Raw genomic sequence first — 27,976 nt, forward strand, 5'->3', positions numbered from 1 at the left:
CACATCTGAACTCCGATTCAACCAAATTTTTTTTTTGAAATTGGGTGATTTTTCGAGAGGAATCCAGATCTGGTATTTGTTTTTGTAAATTTAGTACCAATTGTTTCAGATCTGATCTGCAAAGTCACCGCCCAAAAAAATTCCTGCAAAAAAATGAAAAAAGAAAAATTCTTCTTGCTTGACCCAAGAAAGTGCTCTGTGGAGGTTGTAGCACATGCATGAAGTTTGTTGAATATTGCTGCAAAATTTGAAACTGAAATATGCATCAAACCCTCATTCCCATGGAATCATAACCTACTCTGATACCACTGATCTGGATCTTGGGGGGAGGCCCCCAATATCTAAGAGATTGAAATGGATCTTGGGGGAAGAGACCCCCAAGATCTGAAAACTTGCATTGCTAGAAGAAAAATAAGGAGAATGCCCAATAAACAAAACCACAAAGAAACTTTTATTTAAAATAGTAATGGAAATAAACCAGCTAGGCCGATGGTAGCATCTCTGAGAAGAGATGTGGCGGCTACATGGCTCTAAACTGTAAAGGCTACATTGTGGTGGAAAATCTGTCCTTTTACAAAATGTGACTTGTTACTTATAGTATTTTTCAATTACAATACCACAGGTCAATTCCATGGGTGAATGAATACCATGGGTGGATTTTACAATACCACAGGCGGATGCCATTTACAATACCATGGGTAAATTCCATGGGTAGATGAATAATATGGGTGGATGAGTACCATGGGTGGATTTTACAATACCACGGGCGGATTCCATTTACAATACCATGGGTAAATTCCATGGGTCGATGAATAATATGGGTGGATGAGTACCATGGGTTGATGCCATTTTCCATTCAGATCAGTGTACAAACCATCGACTAACACAAGTCGACAAAACATCATCTTCAAGCAACTGACTTGACTTGAGAGCCAAACATAAGCATGTACAACAACTTGATGATTCTTTGCATAAACAACAAGAATTTCACATCTCATGCAATAATCTGTCAACATCTCCCTTTCATATTTGGAGATAAAATCAACTCTTCCAAGTCAATATGACATACATGTGACAAAAATCGACACAAGTCGACACTCATGCATGTATCCAAACACAATGAAACTAGAAACGAATCAACTTTTCACACACACAAAAACTCTCATGTATGTGTACAATTCTTCAACTTTCCCACAAGTACAATAAGCCCAAAAACATGTATGGGTACATAAGATCTGAATTGACAAATTTGCTACAAATGAAGTGAGTAACATACCCCACTTTCACACACCTTCCTGGTGAAAATATGCAACATCAAGAATGCATTAAAAAAAAATGCATTCACATACAAACTTGTAACTAAAAATTGCCTTCTTTGCTGCATTTAAGTGAGTCAAACAAAATTCCACTTTCAACATCTTGCATCATACAAGTTGCAACATACTTTCAATAGAAAAGTAATGTATTCATAAGGAAAAGAATTGCATCTATCAACAAAATAAATGCAAGCCTTATTTGGATAAGAAATCAAACCAACTCTTACCAAACCATTTCCATGGCGCTTCTTTCAGCTGCACATCATCTTGACCCACATCAATTATGGAATCTCCTTTTCCATTCTTGCCAAAGTCTCTCTCTACCTTCTTCAAATGTTGTGGATGAGTTGTTGGATACAAAGTCCAACATTTGTCTATAAGATGGCCTTGCTTATGGCAATGAGAGAAAAATAATTGCATCTTCTTAGCAACATGGTTTCCATTATCCAATGGACCTCTGGTTTTCTGTCTCTTTTGTTTTGATATTTTCTTGTGTATGGCTATCCTCTTCCAACACCTCGAAACAATATGGTTATTCAAACCACAAAAATAACATGTAATACATATCCTAATCTTATGTGAATATTTACCATGTTTATCATAATCAAAAGAAACTTGATTAAAGGAAGATTTATGCCTTGCACATTCACCTTTGTCGCCTTCTTGAGGAGGTGAATTTGACAAGGTAGCGGCTATCTTCAGAATACCAACAATGGTTTCAATGACCTTAGAGCTTTCATCATCCTCTTGTTTTCCATTTCCACTAGTTGCATGCTTATGAGCATCTTCTTGCAAAGTGGGTATAAAAATTTTGCATTCCTCATGAAAACAAACTTCACAAGCTTGAGGGTATGAACATGTAATGGAATTCCCTATTGAAACACCTTCATGTGCGTCCTTGGATTTGGAGCATTCTCCATCATGTTTTCCATACCAAGACCCAAATACCTGGGCCTTTCCTCAACAACAATTGGCTCAACTATGCCTTGTGCATGTTTGCCTAACCCTCTACCTTCATAGCCCATCTTCATCAATAATTTAGACCCTATTCCTCTAGTGTGTATTTCAAAAGAACCAAAAGATTCATTTTGAGAGGAAACTGAAGATAAAATTGAATTTCATACCTCATGTTCATGCACATACTTGGATAGGGTTTCCTTGGCATCATGGAGTAAAATCTCCATCTCATGCATCTTTTCAAGAAGCTTTTGCTTCTCCTCCTTCATGGCTATCAAATCCTCTTGAAGTATAGTGTTCTCCTTCCTATCTTCAATCATCTCTTGCACCATATCTCTTATGATGAAAAACTCTTGCAACATCTCCTCATCAAAGAATCTTGCTAAGGAAGAGAGGTTAGAGACATCAGTTGTTGAAGCTACCATCACATAAACTTGAACAGTGTTAATTCTCCTTGCACAAATCTCAAGCAATCAAGAAAATAAACCTGCCTCTGATACCACTTGATCTGTAGCTGAATGTTAGTTTTGCTATGCTAATTTCAACTTCAGATTTATAAACTAATGCTTGAAAATTGCTTCATGTGCATAGGTTCCCTTATGGTGTTTGTGAATCAAAATCGGTAAATTTATGTCAAGTTTGATGTTAAAATCATGAGCAGAATAGCATGAAAGACAAGTGCTAAACAAAAAAAAGTAAATGCACAACAAACCATCAAGAAAAACACTTAACACAATGTTTTGATAAAGGAGTTCACCCCTCCTAGGCTACATCTCCTTGGTTTAGCTTCCATGGCTTGGGCTTCTGTATTTGCTCAAAATGGAAAAAGGTACAGTTTACAATGCTCTATAGCTCCTGAAACCCACTTCAATGGATTTAGAGCATCCAAAAATCCCAAAGGTGACTCTCCAAGCTCTGTAATTGGACTCTGGCTGATCTAGGCTTGACCTCCTCTCTTGGTGGCCCTCGGCTTCATTAAACTTCAACGTGAAAAAATCACATACAAAAGTGCCTCTTTGCCTCTGCAACCTATTCCATTGTGTTTAGATCCTCCAAATCATCTAGGAACACCTTTTTCTGATCTCCATTTTGTCGATTTTTTCCTAAGTTATGAGAGAAACAACTTTCTCCTAGTAAACCTCCACTAAAACTGGAGGAAGTCGAGTTAGCTATGCTAATTTTGGAGTTAGGGCTGAATTTGGTGGCACCTCCAAAACACCACCGAATTAACTACAAGTTTAAATGGTGGATTACTTAATGTTAAGTGTGGTTAATTAAGTACTAATCATACTTAACCCAAATCCCGCGTGGTTATCCAACTGTAACCCTAACGGTCTCGCAATGGAGGTCACATGTCATGGCTACAACAAATTCTGCGTAGTTAAATAACCGTTGACCTGACAGTTTGAGTGGAGCGGTTACATGGTGGCAGTTATGTCACGGTTGTGGTCTTCATAGCCGCTGAATGTTAATTGTAACTGTGACTGTTAGATGTTAGGGTGTTCACATGGAGGGGGCTGGCTCCCTCCTAACCCCCAATCCGCACATGATTACACTTTAAATATACGCAGAGAACTTATAGGTTAAGAAACAAGCAGTAGGGGAGACGGTTATGTCACAGGAACTGAGGAGAGGAGTTTGCGGGGTCGAACCCTAGTGCCTCCATAACAATTTTGATGCGTGCGCCATTATGCCAACGATCCTTTGGGGAGGGACACGTGGCGGCCTCCGGGCTTGCCATTTTTCCCCTCCTCATTGGACCACCTTCAACCAATGAAAAAACACCACATATCAAACCTGATAAGCAACCAGAATGTGACAATTGTCTCAACCTTACTGGATGTTGACCGTCCATTGACCCTGCCTAGTCAACTGCCATGCTAGCAGTACGAACTACTGACTGTGCAGTGACTGGGCATTCTTTTTGCAAAATTTCTTATGTTTGGTAAAGTGGCCAGCAACCTCTATCTTCCTCATACGATTGTTTTGAATGAAACGAGTTGCGTTGGGATCGTTTTTCTGAGACGAACACGATGTAGGAATTTACAGGGTAAGTTCCTCAGACAGAACATCAGAGGACACCGCTCACAAATAGATCACATATCAATACACCAGTATTGTTGACGTGGTTAAAACCCTCAAAGAGGGAAACAGTCCATGGCCTGAGCCAACGCGGCCACTTCAAGAAATTTATTAATAAAAGAATGAAAATTTACATAAGCTTCTCTCATGAACGGTTACCCTACAAATGACCCTCCATGCTCTTTAAATAGAGATCATGGACCAATAGGGTGTTAAGTCACGGATCAAGTGTTGGTAATACCGAGGAGAGAATGAACCATCGGATCACTACATATCGTGACCGTCGGATTGTAAGTTACAAATGTACATAGTAAAGAAACACACTTTACCTAACTCTACACTAGAACAGGTTATACTTAACTATTTCCTATGTGTCGGAATATCCTAACATCCCCCCTTAAGAACAACTTGGGATAGGATTGAAGGATTTACAAATATGAGACAACAGGAGAAGGAAGGAGGCACTAGAGCCTATCCCCCCTTAGTGACAACTTCCTGAACTCCAACCATAAATTGAAGTTTAGTAAACTTCACCTCTGTGAGAGCCTTTGTAAAGATGTCTACAACTTGATCATCTATTGAACAATATTGCACTTCAAGAACATGGTCGTGAATGAGCTTTCCGATGAAGTGCATGTGCAGTTCAATGTGTTTGCTACGCTGATGTTGGACTGAATCTTTGCATAGTTGAATGGCACTTTGATTATCACACCAAAGTGTAGTTGGATGTTGCTGCTGAAAGCCAAACTCTGATAGGATCTGACGAAGCCATAGGGCTTCCTTACTAGCTTCTACGACACCATGATACTTTTCTTCTGCTGAAGAAAGGGAAATGGCACTTTGTTTCTTGCAAGCCCATGTAATAGGTCCTGAACCAAGAGTGAACACATAACCTGCAGTAGACTTCCGATCATCAGGGTCACCAGCCCAATCAGAATAGGTGAAACGAACCAGTAGAGGAGATACCTCTACACTGTAATGAATCCCAAACTGGACGGTACCTCGAACATAACGAAGTATTCTTTTAGATGCTTTCCAATGACTTTCATGTGGGTTTTTCATAAACCGAACAATAAGGCTAACAACAAAGGAAAGGTTAGGATGAGTATGGGTTAGATACAAAAGTTTTTCTACAAGTTGATGGTATAAGGTAGCATCAACCTCAAGGGAAGTACAAGTGACTGAAAGTTTGGCTCCAGACTGAAAGGGAGAAGGGGTTGGCTTATAGTCTTCCATGTGAAAATGGCGTAGAAGATCACAGGCATACTTGGACTGGGAAAGGGAAATACCTTCCTTGGATTGCAAGACTTAAAGACCAAGAAAATAATGCAAGTGTCCTAAGTCTGTCATTTCAAAATTATTTTTAAGGCCAGACTTCACATGGTTTATAAGGTTGGGATCACTACTAGTGAGGATAAGATCATCAACATAAAGAACAAGAATGATAAGAGACTTGCCCACTTTCTTGGTGTAGACAGTATTGTCATAATGACACCTAGAAAAGCCAGTTTCTAAAAGAAAGCTATCCATTTTGGCATACCAAGCCTGAGGAGCTTGGTTGAGACCATAAAGGGATTTCTTAAGTCGACATACAAGGCTGGAGTTTGTTTGTATAAAGCCAGTAGGTTATTCCATATAGATTTCTTCATGCAAGTCCCCATGAAAGAAGGCAGATTTAACATCCATCTGATGGACTTCCCATTTGAAAGAGGCAACAAGGGAAAGAACAAGGCAGATAGAGTTCATTTTGGCAACTGGGGAGAAGGTTTCAATATAGTCAATTCCTTCAACTTGTGAAAAACCCTTAGCAACAAGACAAGCTTGATGTTTATCAACTTTCCCATATGGTCCATACTTGGTTCTGTATACCCATTTGCATCTAACAAGTTTTCGTCCCTTTGGTAGAGGAACAAGATCCCATGTATCATTTGCCAATAATGAACAATATTCTTCATTCATAGTTGCATCCTAATCTGGATGGCCTAAAGCTTCTGCAAAGGTGTCAGGATCATAATTTGCTGAAGCTTGAGCCAGTAAAGAAGAGGCTCTATCGAACTGAGAACGTGTACGTCGTTGATTTGTAGGATCACTGACAAGAGCGCCTGTTGCATCCTGTGTAGCACGGACCCATTTTGGAAGCTGAGGAGCTGAAGAAGGATCCTGAGAAGGTGGGGGAGGATTGTCATCCTTGCTTTCATCATCTGAAGAAGAAATATTTTCAAAAATAGAAGAGATAGAGAGAGGTGGCACATTCGCCGAATTAGGCTCGTAGGCCGATATATTTTCAGCAAACTTTACATTTATTCTAATGATAACATTTTTGGACTTAAGTGGAATAAGTCTATATCCTTTGAAATCTTCAGAATATCCAACAAAAATACATTTTCCACTCTTAGGTTCTAAAGCTTTATGTTTCTCATTTGGAATATGGGCCCATGCTTCACTTCCAAAAACACGAAAGTGACTTACATCTGGTTTAATTAAGCTCCATGCTTCTTCTGGAGTGATATTTTTTAAAACCTTAGTAGGAGTGCAATTTATTATGTAATTTGCACAGTTAATTGCTTCTGCCCAAAAATTAAGACTAAGTCCTTTAGATTGAAGCATACAATTAGCCATTTCCTTCAAGGTGCGATTCTTCCCTTCAGCTACACCATTTTGTTGTGGAGTATATGGAACAGTATGTTACATTTGAATTCCATTCTCAGTGCAAAAATTGATGAATTTGTTGTAAACATATTCTTCGCCATTATTAGATCTTAGCTTAAGAATTTGATGTCCAAATTGTTTTTCAACAAAGGCCTTAAAAGCCAAAAACATGTTAAATACTTCACTCTTGAGTTTTAAGAAGTATACCCAAGTGCGTTTGGAGAAATCATCAATGAAAGTTAAGAAATACTTGTAGCCGGAGAGTGAAACAACTGGAATTGGACCACATAAATCACTATGCACAAGCTGTAAAGGGGCTGAGGTCTGCCAAAAGGCACGTTTTTCAAAACTATCTCGATGATGTTTTCCGAGTACACATCTAGAACAAACACCATCTCTGCAAGATACCATTGGAAGACCTGTCACCATATTTTCTTTACATAGATTCTGAAGGGAGCGATAGTTTAAGTGACCAAATCGCTCATGCCAAAGTTTGCTCACTTCATCGTTATGAGCAACAAATACCGAGGGAAGATTTGATGACCTAAAGTTTTTAAACTTATACAACCTCATAAAATCATCAGCAATGCCAGTAGCTAAAATCTGTCTAGGATCTCTTAGGTCCTTAATTACAACATTGTGAGGTGAAAATTCAACGATTTTACCTTCACCTGAATGAGTTATCTGATATACGGATAGAAGGTTGCAGGATAAGGTTGGAACACATAATACATCATTAAATTGACCATTGTCTATATGAACAGTTCCAGTCCCTACAACACTAAGAGATCTATCATCACCAACATATATATTTTTGGTGTTACAATCATTTAAAGAAGAAAACATGGCTTTGTTTTTGTCCATGTGATAAGAAGCTCTAGAATCAATGAGCCACTATGAGAAGAATAAGATACATTTAGTGCATAGCCAGACCGAGATGCTTGATATCCACATGCAGAAAGTGTTATTCCTGAAGATGAAGTTGAAGTTGAAGAGTGCTCCAAATGGATGTTATGCTTCTTCATTGTTGCTTCAAAGGCTTCCATCTTCTTAAAGCATTTGGATTCTAAGTGGCCATCTTGATTACAAAAGTGGCAATGTCTATCAGTCTTCTTCCCTTTGTTTTTACTTGCCTTATCATTTTGAGACTGGAATTGCTTAGGGCCCTTGTTTGGTTTAGGACCATTGCTTTTAGGATACAACTTCTTAGGATTCTTTGAATTTGGTTGCTGCTGAGCCGCTAATGCTTTCTTAGAAGAGTTTCCAAGATTAAGAAGACCAAGATGTAAGAGTTTTTCTTGTTCTCTTATTAAAGAATCACAAAAGGAATCAAAGGAAGGGGACTTGTAGTCTTGTCCTTGAGAAATGAAGGCTTCTCTTGTAGAATGGAAGGTGGAAACAAACATAGAGTAGGCTGGTCCCAACTTAGTAAGAATGGAATAGATAAGGTTACTATCTTCTTTCTTAACCTTAACACCTTCCAAGAGAAGTCTAAGAGTCTTGAACTTGGAAAAAAATCTTCAATGGAAGAAAAATTATTGGGGTCCAATGTAAGCAACTCATTTTCGAGTTGATGGGGTCTAAGTTCATTTTTAATTCCAAAAACTTTAGTGATCTATTTCATTGCTTCATTAGGAGTATCAAGTTCGGCATATGAAATCTAAGATCTAGAGAAATAAACATCCCTATCAACCCACGTGCTTGATCTTGCCTATTTTATCTTCATATTTCGGTTTGGTTTCTTGGCCTGAGGCTATTCTGTAAAGGCCTTTACTTCTAAGTAAATCCACAATGTAGGACCACCATTGGAAGTAGTTGGTGCTGTCAAGAATAACTTGGCATGGAATTTCCATTTTAACATAAACTGAAGCTATAGATGCTAAAAATAAGTGTTCCAATGGAAAGATCTCGAAAAATTAGGCTGATTAAAAAAAATGGCTTCCGGATGAAGAAGTTATGGCTTTTTGAAGAAAAGTTGTTGAAGATGCCGACAAAGTGCGGGAATGTGCGGAAATGAATGATAATGTTATATTAAAAAAAATTCGCCCCCTTTCCAAACTTAATTTAATAAAGTAGCTTTGGACCAAGAAGGATTTGAAATCAAGACCTCTATTCTCATTAAGTAGCTTTGGACCAAGTGAGCTAGATTAAAAGGTTAGTAATTTTTGGAAAAGAGGAAGGGGTTATTTTTTTTAGTCACTGAAGCTTTTGGCTGCGCGCTTACTTGAGAAAGCTCTTTTTTCCCTACAAAAAAAAAACACAAAACCCAACATGGACATACAAAAAAAATAAACCTTACGGCTTCAAGTTAGCCTTACCCGGAAACTAAATATTTTCCTCAATGTTTTTGATTTTTCGAGATCACACTAAGGCGCGGCGGAAAAGAGCATACGCATGAGAAAAATCCTTCCTCTCTGTTTCTGATTTTCCCAGATCGCATAAAGTCGCGGGGCAAAGAGAATACGCAGAAATGAAAGGTATAGATCCGGTAATAAAAAAAGCAAAGAGCTAAATAAACCGAAATAAACAGAGAGAAAATAACTAGAAACTGCAAATAAACACTGTATACCTCCAGATCTTAAAAATGACGTAGCTAGGGCTACCAGAAACCTTTTCGCGTGAAACAAAAGGGGTTCCTCACTGGAACAAATGCTCCTAACACAATAGAGCAGTCCTCTCAGCTCGAAAGTAGTCAGAAACAGTAGATCTAGGAAACGACAGTCGGATGCAGTTCTACTGGCTTCAGATTTGGATCACCAACGGATGTGGCCCTCAAATAGCTTTGATACCATGTAGGAATTTACAGGGTAAGTTCCTCAGACAGAACACCAAAGGACACCGCTCACAAACAGATCATAGATCAATACAAAAGTGTAGTTGACGTGGTTAAAACCCTCAAAGAGGGAAACAATCCAAGGCCTGAGCCAACGCAGCCACTTCAGGCAATTTATTAATAAAAGAATGAAAATTTACATAAGCTTCTCTCATGAACGATTACCGTACAAATGACCCTCCATGCTCTTTAAATAGAGATCATGGACCACTCGGGTGTTAAGCCACGAATCAAGTGTTGGTAATACCGAGGAGAGAATGAACCGTCGGATCACTACATATTGTGACCATCAGATTGTAAGTTACAAAGTACATAGTAAAGAAACACACTTTACCTAACACTACACTAGACCAAGTTATACTTAACTATTTCCTATGTGTCGGAATATCCTAACACACGATCGTTCAGGTTTCAAGCGATTCCGAGCACTTTGATTTTTGAGCTAATTCTTGCCCCTAATCCAGATTCCAATCATCCACCCAAGATTTCCAGGGCTCCAGAGCATTTGTTCCAACCGAGGCTTCCAAGACTAGTAACTCAACCCACAATTGCTGCTGAGCTCCAGAGAATTTGTCCAACCAAGGCTTCATGACTAGTAAATCAAGCCACTGGAGGTTCCAGAGCATTTGTCCAACCAGGGCTCCAAGACTAGTAACTAAACCCAAGCTGTTATAGGGCTTCCAGAGAATTTGTCCAACCAAGGCTCCATGACATAATAACTCAACCCCCAACCAAAGGAATATGAGAACCAACCATAAAACAAAAGCAAAACTGACAACACCATGGCTATCCAGAAAATGGAAAGGCTAAGCAAACCATTATCAATCCTCCATGCCAATGACATATCATAACCAAATAAACACATGCATGCCATGCATACCAAAAATAAAAAGGAAATTATACATGCAACTCCGTACCTACAAGCAAAACCCGTTGTAGCTACTGATCCTGATATCCTCTTATGGTTTCCTACTTCTCAATTGCCTTCTTGCTCCAAGTCCCAAGTATGCCACACTCCTCCAATGGTGCTCCAAGAAAAATCTAAGTGTGGAAGAGTATGGGAGAGAGAATAAAGAGAGAGATCCAAAACTGAACTCACCAAGAGCCATGAATTGATCCTCAGAAGCCTTTTTATTAATGAGGCCTCTATTTACTTCAATTTTCCATTATTTTCCTTCATTTTCCTCCTCACATGCAGTTTGTGACCTTTCACCTTCATTTTCTCCTTATTTCCATTTCATTCATCAATAAAATTCCAATTAATGCCACTTTTCCTTTCCAAAGCTTTAGCCATTTTATTTTCCAATTTCCATAGCCATTAATTAATCACAAGTGTTCCATCACTATGTTTTTTCCCAAAATTCACCTTGGAATACGTGTCCCATGACCAAGGTCTTATTATTCCCTTTATTACTTTATTACATGGATTTTTGACCAAGGATGTTACAGAACCCTCCGCCTTTGGGGAACATCGTCCTCGGTGTTCAATGACACCTACAACCAGCAAGACTGCTGAAAGCAAAACATACTGCCCATGGAGCTTTATAACTTAGCTCGATGCAATATTTACAATAATCAACCTGATGAAAGAAAACCATCATTCTAAACATAACAATATGACAACCATAATGACATAACAACCATACCGCTTATTGAAGCTTTATAACACAACTCATGGCGGTATTTACATCCATATACATATATACATATACCAAAACATCATACCAAAAAATGTACCAAAAAAATTCACTCAACTAGCAAATAAAGAAGGATTTCATAGCCCACATCTGATTCGCCATCTCCCATGTAGCTTCATTGGGCCCAAAGTGCTTCCACTGCACTTTAACGTGCTTGATTGATTGGTTCTAGAGCATGAACATATTTATCTACAAAATTCACTAAGGTTCCAGATGGAATTCTCCTTCTGGTTCCACCTGCAATACAAACCAGTTAATCACATGATAAACATCTTTAACATACTTCTTAAGAAATGACATATGGAAAACATCATGGAATTTCAATGTTAGAGGCAGTGAAAGTCAATAGGATACTAGTCTAATCCTATCAAGAATCTTGGAAGGTCCGCAAAGCTGAGGTGTCAGCTTGACACATGATCCAATCCTCAAGGATCTCTTCTTGGGCTTGATACACAAGTACACATGTTCCCCAATCTAAAACTCCCTAAGCAACTTGTTTCGATCTGCATAACTTTTCTATCTATATTGTGATACCTTTAGATTATTCTTTATTACCTCCATTTCCTGTTCCATTTCTACCAACATTATATGGTCCTATTAATACCCTGTTAACTGGATCACTCCAACTGATGGGAGTATTACAACTCCACCCATATAATGCCTCAAACTGACTCACCCTCAAAGATTCATGATACCCATTGTTGTAAGTGAACACAACCAGTGGAAGATACTCTTCCCACTTCCACTGCTGATGCATCACATACATCCTTAACATATCCTCTAATATCCTATTGACCCTCTTTGTTTGTCCATTTGTTTGCAGATGATAAGCTATGCTGAAGGTCAACTTTGTACCCAAACCTACAAATAACTCTTTCTAGAATCTAGAAGTGAACTTGGCATCCCTGTCTGAAATATTTTTCTTCTATACACTATGAAACCTCACTACATCCTTGATGAAGACATATGCTACATCATTAACTGAATAGGTAGACTTTACTGGAATGAAGTGCACTACCTTTGTCAACCTGTCAACCACAACCATAATAGAATCATGTTGCCTTGATGTCCTCGACAAACCTGTGATGAAGTCCATGGAAATGACTTCCCATTTCCTGTCTGGGATCATAATCGATTGTAGTAACCCACCTAGATACTTACACTCTGCTTTTACCTGTTTACAATTCAATATTCTAGCCACAAAATATTCCACTTCCCTCTCCAGATTCAGCCAATAATAAAACTTTTTCATTACTGCCAACATCTTTTGATATCTCGGGTGACCTGAATATGGATTAGCATGAAATTCTCTCAAAATAAGCTTCTTGAGCACACTGCTATCGGGTACATAGACCCTGTCCCTAAATATGACCCAACCATCTGTTGTGAGATGATAGTCCACCTCCTGATCACTCGTACCCTGCTGTAACCTGTGCATAAGCTCCCTGTACCTGTCATCTTGCTAACTTGCCTACAGGATCTGATCCTGTAAATATGCCCTATAAGAGCTCATAGCTTCTATATGATTCACCTCACTACATCCTTGATGAAGACCTATGCTACATCATTAGCTGAATATGTAGACTTTACTGGAATGAAGTGCACTACCTTTGTCAACCTGTCAACCACAACCATAATAGAATCATGTTGTCTTGATGTCCTCGAAAAACCTATGATGAAGTCCATGGAAATGACTTTCCATTTCATATCTGGGATCATAATCGACTGTAGTAACCCACCTAGATACTTATGCTCTGCTTTTACCTGTTGAAAATCCAATATTCTAGCCACAAAATATTCCACTTCCCTCTTCAGATTCAGCCAATAATAAAACTTCTTCATTACTATCAACATCTTTTGATATCCCCGGTGACCTGAATATAGATTAGCATGAAATTCCCTCAAAATAAGCTTCTTGAGCTCACTTCTGTCTAGCACATAGACCTTGTCCCTAAATATGAACCAACCATCTACTGTGAGACGATAGTCCACCTCATGATCACTTGTACCCTGCTGTAACCTGTGCATAAGCTCCCTGTACCTGTCATCCTACTAACCTTCCTATAGGACCCGATCCTGTAAATATGTCCTATAGGAGCTCATAGCTTCTATATGATTCACCTCACTACATCCTTGATGAAGACCTATGCTACATCATTAACTGAATAGGTAGACTTTACTGGAATGAAGTGCACTACCTTTATCAACCTGTCAACCACAACCATAATAGAATCATGTTGTCTTGATGTCCTCGACAAACCTGTGATGAAGTCCATGGAAATTAATTCCCATTTCCTGTCTGGGATCATAATCGACTGTAGTAACCCACCTATATACTTACACTCTGCTTTTACCTGTTGACAATCCAATATTCTAGCCACAAAATATTCCACTTCCCTCTTCAGATTCAACCAATAATAAAACTTCTTCATTACTATTAACATCTTCTGATATCCCGGGTGACCTGAATATGGATTAGCATGAAATTCCCTTAAAATAAGATTCTTGAACTCACTGCTATCTGGCACATAGACCCTGTCCCTAAATATGACCCAACCATCTGCTGTGAGATGATAGTCCACCTCCTGATCACTTGTACCTTGCTGTAACCTGTGCATAAGCTCCATGTACCTGTCATCCTGCTAACCTGCCTGCAAGATCCGATCCTGTAAATATGTCCAATGGGAGCTCATATCTTCTATATGATTCATCTGTATCCTCCTGCTGAGAACATCTACGACCCTATTCTCTTTACCTTTAATGTACCATATCTCAAAGTCGATCTCATTGATCATGGCCAACCATCTAGCTTGCCTGACATTCAGATTCAGTTGGTCAAATAGATACCTCAATCCACTTTGATCACTCATTAAGATAAACTACCTGCCAAGAAGAAAGTGCCTTCATATATTCAAAGCATGGATGATCGCCACCAACTTAATATCATGTGTTGGATAATTATGTTCGTGCTCATTCAGTTTCCTTGATTCATAGCATGCTACCTATCCTTCTTGCATAATAAATCCACCAAGTCCTCTCTTGCAAGCATCTATACATACCACAAATTCTTTGTCCAGATCTGTAATCTTTAACATTGGAGGATTTTTCAACAATTGCTTCAACTGCTTAAAATTTGTTGCACATTCCTCTGTCCATTCAAACTTCCTACCTTTCCTTTGCAGTGATGTAATCAGATAAGAAATGTGAGAGAAGTTCTTGATGAACCTCCTATAATAACCTGCTAACCCCATGAATGATCTTACCTCATCCACATTTCTAGGATTTGCCCATTGTTGGGCTCGGGATCCCCCAAGGGAAGTTTTGGGGCTTAAAGCCCATATTTTGACTAAATCTGATGTAAAGACTCCGTGTTTTGTGGGTGCGGAGTGCGAACTTGTAAATGAGTCATAGGGTTGTCTGCCCTCATTTTTGTAATGTAATGTCAGCTTTAGAGATCTACCCATGGTCCGCGGACCATGGGATTGTATAAATAGAGTGAGGCTCTAAGTTGTAAATCAATAGAATCAATTGAGGAATGAAGATGAAGAATTGAGTCTTATCTAAGTGTAGTGTCGAGTCTTGGGTCATAGAGTAGGAGTAGGCTTTGCAGCTGAGTGCGCAGAGGCCTAGTAGTTCGCAGCTGAGTGCACGGACCTCTGCAGCCGAGTGTGCAGGAAGAGACGAGTCTATAACCTTTGGAGAAGTAATAAAGAGAAGTTTCATATCATTTATGTGTATCTTTTTCATGTTTTTTGCATTGAATGTATTGGGTATAAATTACGTTTCTGCTGTTTATATGATCCGCGAACATATATGATTGTGTTGATTAAGTGAATATAATATAGAATATCTGTTTACGCGAAGTTAACTAACATTTATAAGGAGATAAGTAAGACCCGTGGTGTAACTTGGGAAAATAGCGCAGATCACTGCCTTAGCAGCGCGAAAGCACCTCAGCCCCTGGTTAGGGCTGTACGAAGGCGATTATAATAGATCGCGAAGGCCTCGCAGGTCAGGGCAATGCACGAAGTAACTTGCGCAAAGGTATTCACAGTTGGACTAAATCGACCCCTTAGACATCTCAAGGGTGCGGAAACTTGGTTCCATCATCCCCCCATACTGCTTCAGGTGAGACCTCAGCGCACGCTCCACAGGATGTTGTCGAAAGGGCCAGTAGTGTAGGGATTTGTTTGGATAATTAACTCCGAAATCGGGTCAGGCCCCTTCGATCCAACAAATGGTTCTGTTGTTGGGACCAAAATCTTCATAGAGATGTCTGATGTCGTATCATTGGAATATAACTAAGAAGGAAATTGAAGGTTGGTTGGACAGAAGAATTCACTAGTTCACGGCACAGGAGAACAGGAATCGATGACTGACAAAGGAAGAGTGGTTAGATTGCTACCTGTACACAAAAATCCACGAGAACTTTTTGCATCTTTCCCTACTGAGTTGTACGAATGGATCGTGAAGTTAGGAGATAGCTAACGATGGTGGAAGCTCGACAGTCCTATTGTGTGGATGCCAAAGTTGGTGTGTAGATTGGAAGCATCAAAGGATAAGGTCGCACGCGCTGTTGATCACTGGCTCAATCAGATTATAGGAGGGTTCATTACTGAGTTCACAGTAGATACTTCAGTTAGCTATAGCGAGGCAGAGCGACGCTTTCTCAAAGGACCGCGAGGTAAGTACACAAAGTTTTTGAATACTTGGATTAAAATGCTGTTATGTGAAAAAAGGGTTATGCAATTACCTTGATGTTCAGAGCTACACGAAGTGGAACAACCTACAGAAACGAAGGAAGTAAGGGACCAGAGAATAGCCCTTTGATTTCACCTCCACGAGGGGACGAGGAAGAGCTCGCGAAGGTCTCTCCGTGAAATTTGATCCATTTGATAAGGCAGAGGATTCTGCACACACCACCCCCACCCACACTGCCACTAGCTTCACTGCCTTCACCTCCATTGTCGCCCATACCACCTCCACCACCACCGCGAGTCAATATGGTGAGCACGATAAAGTTGCCTATGTTCAAGGGAGTAGAAAATGAGGATCCGAACTAGTTTTGGTTCATGTTAAGAGTCGTATGGGAAGCACAGGGAGTTATAGATGACAATATAAATAAAGTGACATTGGTTAGCACCCTATAGGACTACGCGCTGCCTTGGTATATTAAACATTCTAATGACAATCCGAATGTGGGAATCGCGGATATCCAAATGCGTTAAACAAGGAATCTAGCAAGCCGAAGTCAGAGGCACAGTCGATCATTGGATTCAAAGAGATCACAATGCTACCAGGTGATACTCCTTAGGAGTTGGATCAGAGGCTAAAGTGCATGATTCATGAAGCTAATATGACTTTGACGAATGGACAACATTGTGAATGGTTTATAGCATCGCTAATGCCACATATGAGGAGCACTGTGTTGTAGCAGAAGTTAACGACTTAGGCAGAGGCCCTAGAGATCGTTATGAGGCTTCATGAGACCCCAATACAAGATCCTAACTTGGGAGTTCAGTAGATCCACACGCATTTGAAAAAGTTCTGCCTTGAGATGCAGAGTCTGAAATAGGATAGGACAGATCGACCAGAAGTGTACAAAGAGGTGTGGTGAGTAAAATTCAAGGGTTAGGGTCAAGATAAGGACCACTTCCCTGTGTTCACAAATTACCTCGCGGGAGGAGGACCGATGTTGTTAAGGTCGGAAGCGCAAGAAGGACCTAGCACGACACCTTCTTTGTTGTGCGCGATTTGTCAAATAGGTGGAAAGAATACTACAGACAATTGCCATTTGCTATAGAAGTATACACAAAATTTGCAACGGTTGTTCTGTAATTTTTGTAGGTCGGTGGGACATGATGAGTGCACTTGTAGAAGCTATGAGTCGATGATGGATAGAACTCCCACCTATAGGGTTCAGGCCGAAACGCGGCCGCTAAACCAGAATGCAGGAGTGGCACGGACTGAATTTCAGGGGCGTGGACGAGGATGAGGTGGAGGAGGACCTAGAAGAGGTCGCGGACAGTTGATATGCTACAATTGCAGAGGGCCAGGACATTATGCCCATGATTGTATGAACCCAACGCGTCCATCATGTTTGTATTGTACCTTGTTTGATCATGAGACGGAAGATTGTCCTACGCTGATAGCTAGGATACACGACAAGGGAGCCCTACTGCCTCCCCCAACTAAGAACCTGTAGATGATGAGGTATGAGCCACACGAGGAAGATCCAAATGTGAACATTGTGCTCTGAAGTGGAATTGCGATGGGAGATGATAAAGGCAAACAACCTGAAGATAGTACTTGGGTTTGCAAGGCTCCGACGAAAGAAGCAGAGTTTGATTTGGAGCGTGCTAAGGAAACCTTCATGGAAGTTAAGACGAGCTTCGCTGATGCCTCCACTTCAGGAAGCAAAGATAGGTGTTACACTAAAATTTGTCACCATGACTATTTGCAGTTAGTATGGCTCCATCAACTGTCATACTATCCTCCTTGGCAAGTCTCATACCTCTGCTCCTCATGTCAAACTCCAAGAAAGAGAGAAAGTCTTTAAAAATCTATATATCTCTAGGTACGTAGTTTCTCTTAGCCTTACCTGCGTGTACGCACCTCAAGTTCATAATACCTGCGTACTTGTACGCTCTGTCTGTAAAAGGGTGGGTGCGTACTCCTGTAAAGGTCAAAAGGCGCAAGTTTCACTTCAAAAAAGTTACTTGTGGTCATTTCTAGAGCATTCTAGAAGCTTGTTTGACGTGTATTGAGCGCCTCCAGATGGTTCATGTATCCCTATGAAAGAGGAACTTATCCCATCAAGAGGAGAGCTATCTCATTCAAAGAGGAGCTTATCCCATTTATGGTGGACCTGATTAACTTCCTCTAAAGCACTATAAATACAGGCATTGGGCCAGAGGGAGGGGAGGTTGAAAGCTGAACATTCCTAAGGGTAGATGCTGCTGGAATTAGGACTCCCTTATAGAGCTTGAGAGGAGAGATTCCCATCCTTTCCTAGCCTTATTTGGAAGTGGGTGAGCTGATCAAAGTAAAGGAAAACTCTTGCTGGACCCTGGGAGGGACTTGCACAACACCAAGGCTCAGGTTGTAATGGTTTCTTTTGTTTCCACTTAATACAAATAAACTCACTTTTCTCAACAGATTATTATACATGATTTGTTTCATATACTCCTTGGTCTGTATGATGAATATGTGTTATTTTATAAGTTTATCAGGTGCTATGTAATCTTTTGGCTTGTTAGTGAATGCAGGTTTCGAAGAGAAGGAGGAGCTCATCCGGATCGGCGAGGCTAGACTACTACAAAGCGTTGGACTAAAGGTATGTTATGAACACCTGATTACTTGTATTCTAAATTCATATTTAGAGAAAGGTAGTGTTTACTTGTCTTGTTTGTCACTAGAAAGCCTTAGCTTATAGGGAGGTCAGTTTTGTCCGCAAAATTGACTCTTTCCGCATGACAAAATGGCGACTCCACTGGGGAACTCCATTGATGTGAATGATTTTTCCTTTGTGTGAAACTTTGATCTGAGAAAAGTCGTTTGTTTTCTGGTTTTTGGCTGTTTGACTGTGTATTTGGGTGGGATAGCTTAGGGTTAAATTAGATTTTAGTTTTTCTTGGTTTTGCTAGCAGTACGCACCCTCTGAGTTAAGCACAGTGCGTACCCGTACGCACTGCAACTTTGTGCACAGAGCGTACACGCACCTGTGTAAACAGGTTGCCTGCGTACCCTGTCAAAATTGAGAAAATTTCAATTTTCTCCTTTTTTGCCTTCTAGATTTTGTTTTTAATTTGTTTTTTCTGCCCAGATCCACTGGTTATCTGCCATAAATCTTCACCTAAGCTTGTTTCATCAGTGTCAAGAGTTTTAGTGAAATTCATAGAGATTTTTCCCTAGGGTTTGATTTTTGCATTGGTCCTGTAGTGACTTTGGCTTTAGAAGTTGTAAAACCTTGGATCTCCTTGGTCTTTTCAGTCTTCTTAGGAGTCGGACCTTTCATAGAATCCACCCTTGTGAGAAACCTACCTTTGTGTTGTCTCTTTGCCGAATCTCGAAAAAGTTTGTTGATTGAACTTTGAATTTTATTCTTAAGAAAAAGAACAAAATATTTTGATTTTTGTTTTTGACTGGTTTTTGATTCTGCATTAACTAGTCCTTAGTTAAATTTTGACTGAGTAAAACATCCTGGAATCATACTTGGTAGGCTTTTGCCTCATTAGATTTACTTTTAGGTGAATTTCTCTTAGATTTGCTTTTGGGTGAAATTGAGTTGATTTGATTGCCATAGATTTTTTAACTTTGATTTCTGTTAAAGTAAGTTTTACATGCTTTGTTAATATAGGGAAAAATCCAAAAAAAAAACTCTTTTGAAGAAAAGTTTGCTTTAGTAGCATTTGAGTCTTTGAAAAGAAAAGGAATTTTAATGAAGTAATTAGTGGTCATGTGTTGTATGCTTTGGAAAAGATAAAGAGATTGTTTCTTTGATTTTCATTGCCAAGAAAGTTGTCTTTATATCAATTTTGCATTTTCCGACTCTCTTAGCTAGGGAATTCATTGAAAAAGAAAATTAGTATAAATCATCCTAAGTGCATCTTTTTAGTGGATTTGAGTCGAGTCTACACACCATCAGTTTCATCTCCACTACCTTTTGTCCTAAAGAAAAGCCATAAAAATTAACGCTTAAAGTAAAATCAACTTAGTAACGTTTTATTTACTAGGGCTCTGAAACACCAATATAGATCAAGCTAGTGTCTTGGAGTAGGAGAGTAATTAACTCTCCAAGACAGTAAAACCAAACAAGTAGCTCATCTTGTGGTAGGATAAATCCAACTGTTTCATTTGTACTCTGGGAAAGCTCCTCTTAAAGGAGAAGCACGAGACCGTGTCCGAACCAGTGAGGGGATCAGTCCTCCTTCATTGGGAAAGACGCCAGATACGCACGTACTACAAACGGTAAACCTCAGATTATTGTCGAGGAGCCTGGGGTCACTTGTCGGTAAACCTTGGATTATTGTCAAGGAGCTGGCAAGGGGATTGAGCTTGTTACTCTGCCCTTGCGTGCTATCAGGTCATAGAATGTTCCCCCAGGTGTATTTGTTGCTGTTGGTGACCTTAGTGACCATTATCTTTAGGATTCTACCGAGGTGACGGTGGAGGGAAGATCCCACTGTACCTGGAGCAGACGTCGGCTAGACTCACTTGGATTTTCCGGGGGGTTCACTTCACTCGAGACGGTTAAAGTGGAGGAACTTGTGCCGGTCTATTCATTAAGCAGGTTGCCGGGGTAACTATTCCACCCACCACTTCTGTACTGAATTCGGCGATGTTGGGTTTCATCTCCAACTAGTGTTTTCGGTCCGGAAGGCTACTGTTTGTGTATGGTTTGACGCCCTAGATTCTTTAGGCGTGTGATTCGAATTTGTTTGGTTCTTTAGAGACTTTAGGTGGTTTGCTTTGAGTTTTTACTTTGTTTGCGTGTGCAGTAGTTAAAAGTTTTTAACTGTGGCTGAATTACCGAGACAGTCCCGTAGACTTCGGGGCCAGTCTCCTGAGATTGTTACCGTGGCCGATTTGTTGAGGAAGTCCTGTAGACTTTGGGGCGAACCTCCTGAAGACGTCCCGGGTCATTACGAAGGTTTGAAAGTCCTTGTAACTCCTAGTGGCAGTAAAGTAGGTTCACCTGAAGAAGGAGAGTCGTCATTGGTAGTCCATCCAGATTACCAAGGTCTAGAAACAGGTTATAATCCCGAAGCTGTTGCAGTTTCCGAGCTTGCTGGTAGTTTTTCATCTACTAGTGATATAGGCGAAGAACCTGAAATCTCTGAACCTGTTACTCCAACTTCTAGTGCTCCTGATTCACCTAGGGTAGAAAGAGTCATCACCGAAAATCTTCCTGCTGGTTTGATAGCTATTGAAGAACTTGCTCCAGAAGAAGAAATAGGCGTCTCTATCCTTGAAGATCAACCTACTATTGATCTAAGGGAGCGTGAATCCATCTTTTACAGTCCTCCTAGAAGTACTACTTCGTATCTTTCGTTAACCAATTATTTGGACAACTCAGGGTCAAGTTTTTCTCCACCTCGTACTCCTTATCCATCTGGAGGTATTTATACTCCTGTAAATATGTCTGGTCAGTCGTCCATGTTCACTCAATCTCCTGAATCTTTCTTGTACGGCGGTCCTTCTGTTCCCTCTGGGTATCAGTCACTTTCTGGTACTTTTGCGGGAGCATCTCCTCAACCCATTGAACATGGGTTATTAACTGGAAACAATGGTAATAAACCATTGGGTGTAGGAGACATTTACATGATGTCAGGTTCAGTTCCCGGTTCTCAACCTCAAGGTGGTCAGTTACCGCTTGGGGGGTAGACTCAATTAACGCCTGGGGGGCAACCTCAAGGTACACAAATTGCGTCTGGGGGGCAACCTCAAGGATAGTATGTACCCATAGTACAATACATTCCTCAAGGTCAACCCCAGCCTCAATATGTACCCCAAGGTCAACCTTAGTATCAATTTATCCCTCAAGGTCAACCCCAGTATCAGTATTTACCTCAAGGGTATCTACCTCAAGGTCTGTACTCGAGTCAAGGTTATCAACCACCCCAAGGTCAATCTTATGTTCAAGGTACGGGAAATGTACCTTTCAATTATCAATCTTACCCTCAATCCGGTTATGGATCTCAATATCCTCAACCTGTCATGGGTCAATACCCCGGAATGAACATAGTGTGGGATCCATCGCAAGTTCAACAGGTATTGTAGCCAAGTGTACAGTTGTCATCTCAAGCTGGACAACCCTTAGTTTCTGGTTCACCCCAGCAACCAGTCCAGTCTAATGTTCAAACTTCTGTACCTTTGGTAGTTACTCAGTCGCCCATTGCGCCTAGTACTCCATCTCAAACGACTGCTACAACTACCGCAACATCTGTTCCTTCCACCACACTTACTTCTGGAGTATCGACAGCTCCGGTTTCTACTGCCTCTGCAACTACTCCTTAGACATCTTTACCATTGTCTGGATCCATGATTCAAACTACGGTTCAGATTCCTGTAGGACAGCCTGGTTTAAGTACGGTTGTCACTAGTCAACCACAATTCACTTATCAACCGTACCAGGGACAGTACCAATACGGGCCTGCTGTCCAGCAGCCAGTTTACCAGTATCAACCGTATCCTGGGTACACTTATCAACAACCTCAGCAAACCCAGTACGGTTCGGTTAATCCTGGTTTTCCAGGAGGATACAATATCCCGAATGCGATTCCTATTCCAAGTTATCCTGGATATCCTCCTCCTGGGACTGGTCTTGTGACCCAAAGTTTTAGGGATCCTAATCGGCAATTACCGTTTATCGCAACTTTGGATTTACCGGACTTGTCGCGCCTAACGAACGATCCAATAAATTATCTTCCGTTTTGGCCGCTAATGCCAAATAAGTTGCCCAGTGACATACCCAAGTTCAAAGGTAAGTCTGGAGAGGATCCGTCAAATCATGTGATGACTTACCACCTCTGGTGTGCTTCAAATTCCATCTCGGATGATTCGATCCGCTTTCGTCTTTTCCAGCGTACGCTCATTGGTCTCGCGGCCAAGTGGTACATTGAGTTACCACGGGCCTCTTTTTATAATTTTAGCCAGTTAGCTACCTCGTTCCTAACTCATTTTCAGTTGCCGGTCAGATATGATAATGGCATGGAGTTACTAACTTCATTAAAACAGTCGACGTCCACTTATATTTCCGATCATATACATGAATGGAGACGTCGAAGGCGATTAGTGAAAGTTTTTATCCCGGACCAAATCTTAGCTGAATGGTTTGTTAAATCATTATTACCAAAGATTACTGAAGACGTAGCTAAGGCCGGAGTAGTTACTGAGGAGCAAGTAATTGCTCAAGCGCAGTACCTTGACTTAGTTTACACTCAGTCAGGTACGTTACACGAAAAGATCCCAGATCTTACAAAGTCAAATCAAATCGCTGCTGCTCCTTCGGGATCTCATGCTGCTGATGGCATGATTGGTACGGTGAATACTAAAAGCAAGAAGAAGTCTTCAAAGAATTCTTCGCCCATTATAACCTTACCAGACTCCTCGACAGGAGAATCTTCTGCTGAAGTTTCCGCTGACATTCACGCTGTAGAGTCATCTACGGCTAAATCAAAAAACGGTGGGAAGAAGAAAGGTAAGAAGAAGAATAAAGCAGACAAGACTCCAAAGGAGAAAACAGAAAAGTCGGAAACCAATGACGAAAAGCGCAAACCTCGATATCCTTGTCTTATTTGTGAAGAGGATCATTTTACAAGAGATTGCCCTCATCGGGCTGAGGTTGTGAAAATCGTCAAGGGTTCCCCAACTCCTGCTGTTTTGAAAGATCCATTTCCAAAGCAGGAGAGTAAGATGATGGGTTCTTCCTCGAGTGCCAGTGAAGAACCCATATTGATGATGTCTCATGTAAGGATTGCGACTCGATCGCAAGATTATGGTAGTAAAAGTCCTGTTGATGGATCGAAAGAAGTAGAATCTTCTCATTCTAATCCATCAACCTCAGCTCCCGGTTCCGATCCACTACAGATCAAGAAATCTAACCCTGACTTAGTAATCAAACCGCCCGCCAAGGGTGTACTTCGAAGGTCTGCTTTGAATCCACATGCGAGAGCGGCCCAGAATTACAACATTGTTGAGGATTTAGCTGTTTCACCCTCAGCAATGTCGGCTTTAGATGTGCTGCAATCATGCCCAGCACAGCGAAAATTACTTTTGTCGACTATAGGAGCTGTTGATGTTCAGGACCCAAACCTAATAATCTTTGATCTAGAAAATAGTACACCGTGTTTGCCTCATCAGATGGCTTTCCAGATCCCAGTGATAGTCAAAAACAGGCCTATTCATCGGACTATAATTGATGAGGGAGCTTCCACGTGTATTATGTCGATACAGTGCTGGAAATCGCTTGGTTCTCCTTCACTAAATCAATCCCCGACAATTCTTAAAGCCTTTGATGGCCGTGGGTTCCATCCATTTGGCATTCTACAGGATTTGCCTATAGGGGTTGAAGGAAAAACCGTTAGTCTAGATGTGGAGGTGGTTGATGCCCCTCTAGACTACAACCTTCTCTTGGGTCGAAGTTGGTCTTACGCTATGACAGCGGTCGTTTCATCGGTCTTCAGAGTAATAAAGTTTCCACACAATGGCAAGATCGTAACCATAGACCAGCTGGCTTACTTTTCATCCGACCCAGCCTCTTCAGAGAGTATCCAGCATGTCGGTAAAACGACTATCCCTTATAAGGATGTTGGCGTAGGATTAGTTAAAGATGTCGGTTTACTGGGAACTTTTCCTTTTCCTCCAATCAACGCCGTGTCTTCGTTTGCATCTATTCATATGATTACTTCAGACACCATTGTTTATGACGATCCTTGGATCGTTCCTTCTGAATCTGAGATAGACTCATTTGGTGACGCAATGCCTTTGAGTCCATATGAAATTGCCTATGAAGCCGTACAGTCTTTTACCGACCCAAGTTCAACCAAAATCGACCAAATGAATGTGGTCCGTGAGGAATCCCTTTTCGCGTCAAACTCGGAGTTAATAACGTTTCCCGAAGTTGTGTCATCTGACGAACAACTTTGTGAAGTCCTGTGCGTAGACGATTTACCATGGGAAGATCTCCATCATAGATCTTCGTTTTTACCTGAGGATGATCGTTTTGAAAATGATTTCTCATCAATCTTTACAGCTGAATATGTCAAAGAAGCTCAGAGTCCAATGAACCATCCTGATTCAGAGCTGAATTTGGGAAACATTTCTCGCACTATTCCAATTGACATTTCAGTCAAGCCCGGAATTGTTGAGCACATTCATATAGGTGCCTCGTGTTCAGATGACGAAATTCAGACATACAAGGCCCTATTTCAAGAATTCCGCGACGTGTTTGCCTGGTCCTATGAGGAAATGCCAGGAATTGATCCCGCAATTGTTGTCCATGAGATCAAGACTTACCTGGATGCTAAACCCGTCTGGCAACGTTTGCGTCAGATTCACCCACGAAAAGCAGCTGCAATTAAAGCAGAAGTTGAGAAGCTGTTGAAAGCAGGTTTCATTTATCTGATCCCGTTAACGGATTGGGTATCGAATATTGTTCCGGTTAACAAAAAGCAGGGAACAATAAGAATATGTATCGACTATAGGGATATCAATCGTGCTTGTCCCAAGGACAACTATCCAACACCCTATATCGATCAAATAATTGATGATTGTGCCGACAGTGAAATATTTTCCTTTATGGACGGTTTTTCCGGTTATAATCAAATCAATATTCTACCTGCCGATGGGGGACATTTGCTTATTGCAAATTACCTTTTGGGCTTAAGAATGCCGGAGCCACTTTTCAAAGGGCGATGTCTTATGCATTTCATGACATCAAACACATTGTGCAACCGTATCTCGATGATTTGCCCGCTCACTCCTTACATCGAGCTGATCACCTTGTCCATTTATGAGCAATCTTCATGAGGTGTAGGCATTATCGGATTCGGTTGAACCCACACAAATGCGTCTTTTGTATAGAAGTGGGACGATTGCTAGGATTTGTAGTTTCAAAAGCCGGCATCCGCGTCGATCCCTCGAAGGTAGAAGCTATCATCAAATTGCCTCCTCCTTCGAGTCTTCGCCAACTCCAAAGTTTGCAGGGGAAAGCAAACTTTTTACGCCGATTCATTCCTAACTATGCCGAGATTACCAAGGGTTTTACCCGGTTGTTGAAACAGAACGCTCAATTCTCTTGGGATGAGATAGCTCAGAAATCTTTTGATGCACTCAAGCACGCGTTAACCCATGCACCGTTGCTGCATCCTCCCAACTACAACCAGGATTACTTTTTGTACCTCGCCGCCGCTCATTCCACCATTGGAATGGTCTTAGTACAGGAAGATGAATTCGGCACGGAACATGTGATCTATTACCTTAGTCGGACGTTAAATCCCACTGAGCTCAAATATTCACATGTGGAGAAATTGGCCTTGGCAGCCGTTCAAGCTATCCAACGTTTTCGTCACTACATTCTTCTCTGTAAAACTACAGTCATTTCCAATTGCAACCCTATGATCTAAATTTTGACTAAACAATTGCTAGGGGGCAAGTACTCCAAATGGATTGTTATCCTGCAGGAGTTCGACTTGGAATTTGAAAAATCTAAGTCTAAGAAATCTTTAGTTTTTGCCGAGTTAATGTGTGATTTCCCGCGTGCTGACACAGAAACTGTGGCAGAGGAACCCATTACGGACAAACCTTTGTTTCTCATCAGCACTTTAGATCCGTGGTATGGGGATATAATCGTCTATCTCCAGACCCAATCCTTTCGGCCAGAAGTTTCAAAGTCGGAACGTCGAAAAATTCGATTCCAGTCCCAACAGTACAAAATTATTGGAGATACTCTTTATCGCTGTGGGGCAGACTTGGTTTTTCGCCGTTGCTTAACTCAGGAGGAAGCTGAAAGGGTTTTGAATGACTGTCACTCTGGAGCGTGTGGCGGTCATATGTCTGGGTATGCCACAGCCCAAAAGATATTGTGCACTGGCTACTTCTGGCCGTCCTTATTTAAAGACTGTATTATTGCGGTCCGGAAATGCCACAACTGTCAAGTGTTTGATCGCAAGATGCGCGCACCACCTGCTCCTCTCCACCCTATAATTTCCGTTGGTCCTTTTGCCAAATGGGGTATCGATTTTATTACATGTAACCCTCACTCGGCCGGGGGGCATGCGTATATCATCCTTGCGGTTGATTATTTTACTAAGTGGGTCGAGGCGATGCCTACATTCAAGGCAGACGGCAAGACAACTACAATTTTCGTATTCAATCACATTATTGCTAGGTTTGGTGTCCCACAAGCGATAATCACTGACCATGGGCGCCATTTTCGAAACGTTATGATGACAGAACTTACAGGCCAGCTTGGTTTGCGTCACGATAGCTCAACTCCTTATTATCCACAAGCGAATGGTCTGGTTGAGTCCATCAACAAAGTTTTAGTTATCATGATCCGACGAATCATTGGTATTCATCGGTCGAATTGGCACAACATGTTATTTCCGCGCTTTGGGCGTACCGAACCTCAATGAAAACATCAACAGGGTTCACTCCTTTCCAACTAGTTTATGGTTTGGAAGTTGTGCTGCCCATTGAATGCGAAATCCCGTCACTTCAAATGGTTGTCGAATTACTTCCAGCTACTTCCGAAGAGGAGAAGCATTTATTATACTTAGCTCAATTAGATGAGACTCGACGTGACACTGCATTGGCAATCGAGACTCACGCAAAATGTATGAAAGCTCAGTATGATCGAAATGTGACCCCTCGAAATTTTTCGGAAGGAGACCTAGTGCTATTATATGATCAAGCTAACGATAAATTAGGTGCTGGAA

This window comes from Pinus tabuliformis, chromosome 5_1, assembly GCF_031772625.1.
Source record: "Pinus tabuliformis cultivar Carrire ecotype Pingquan chromosome 5_1, CPIR1, whole genome shotgun sequence".
Lineage (NCBI taxonomy): Eukaryota > Viridiplantae > Streptophyta > Pinopsida > Pinales > Pinaceae > Pinus > Pinus tabuliformis.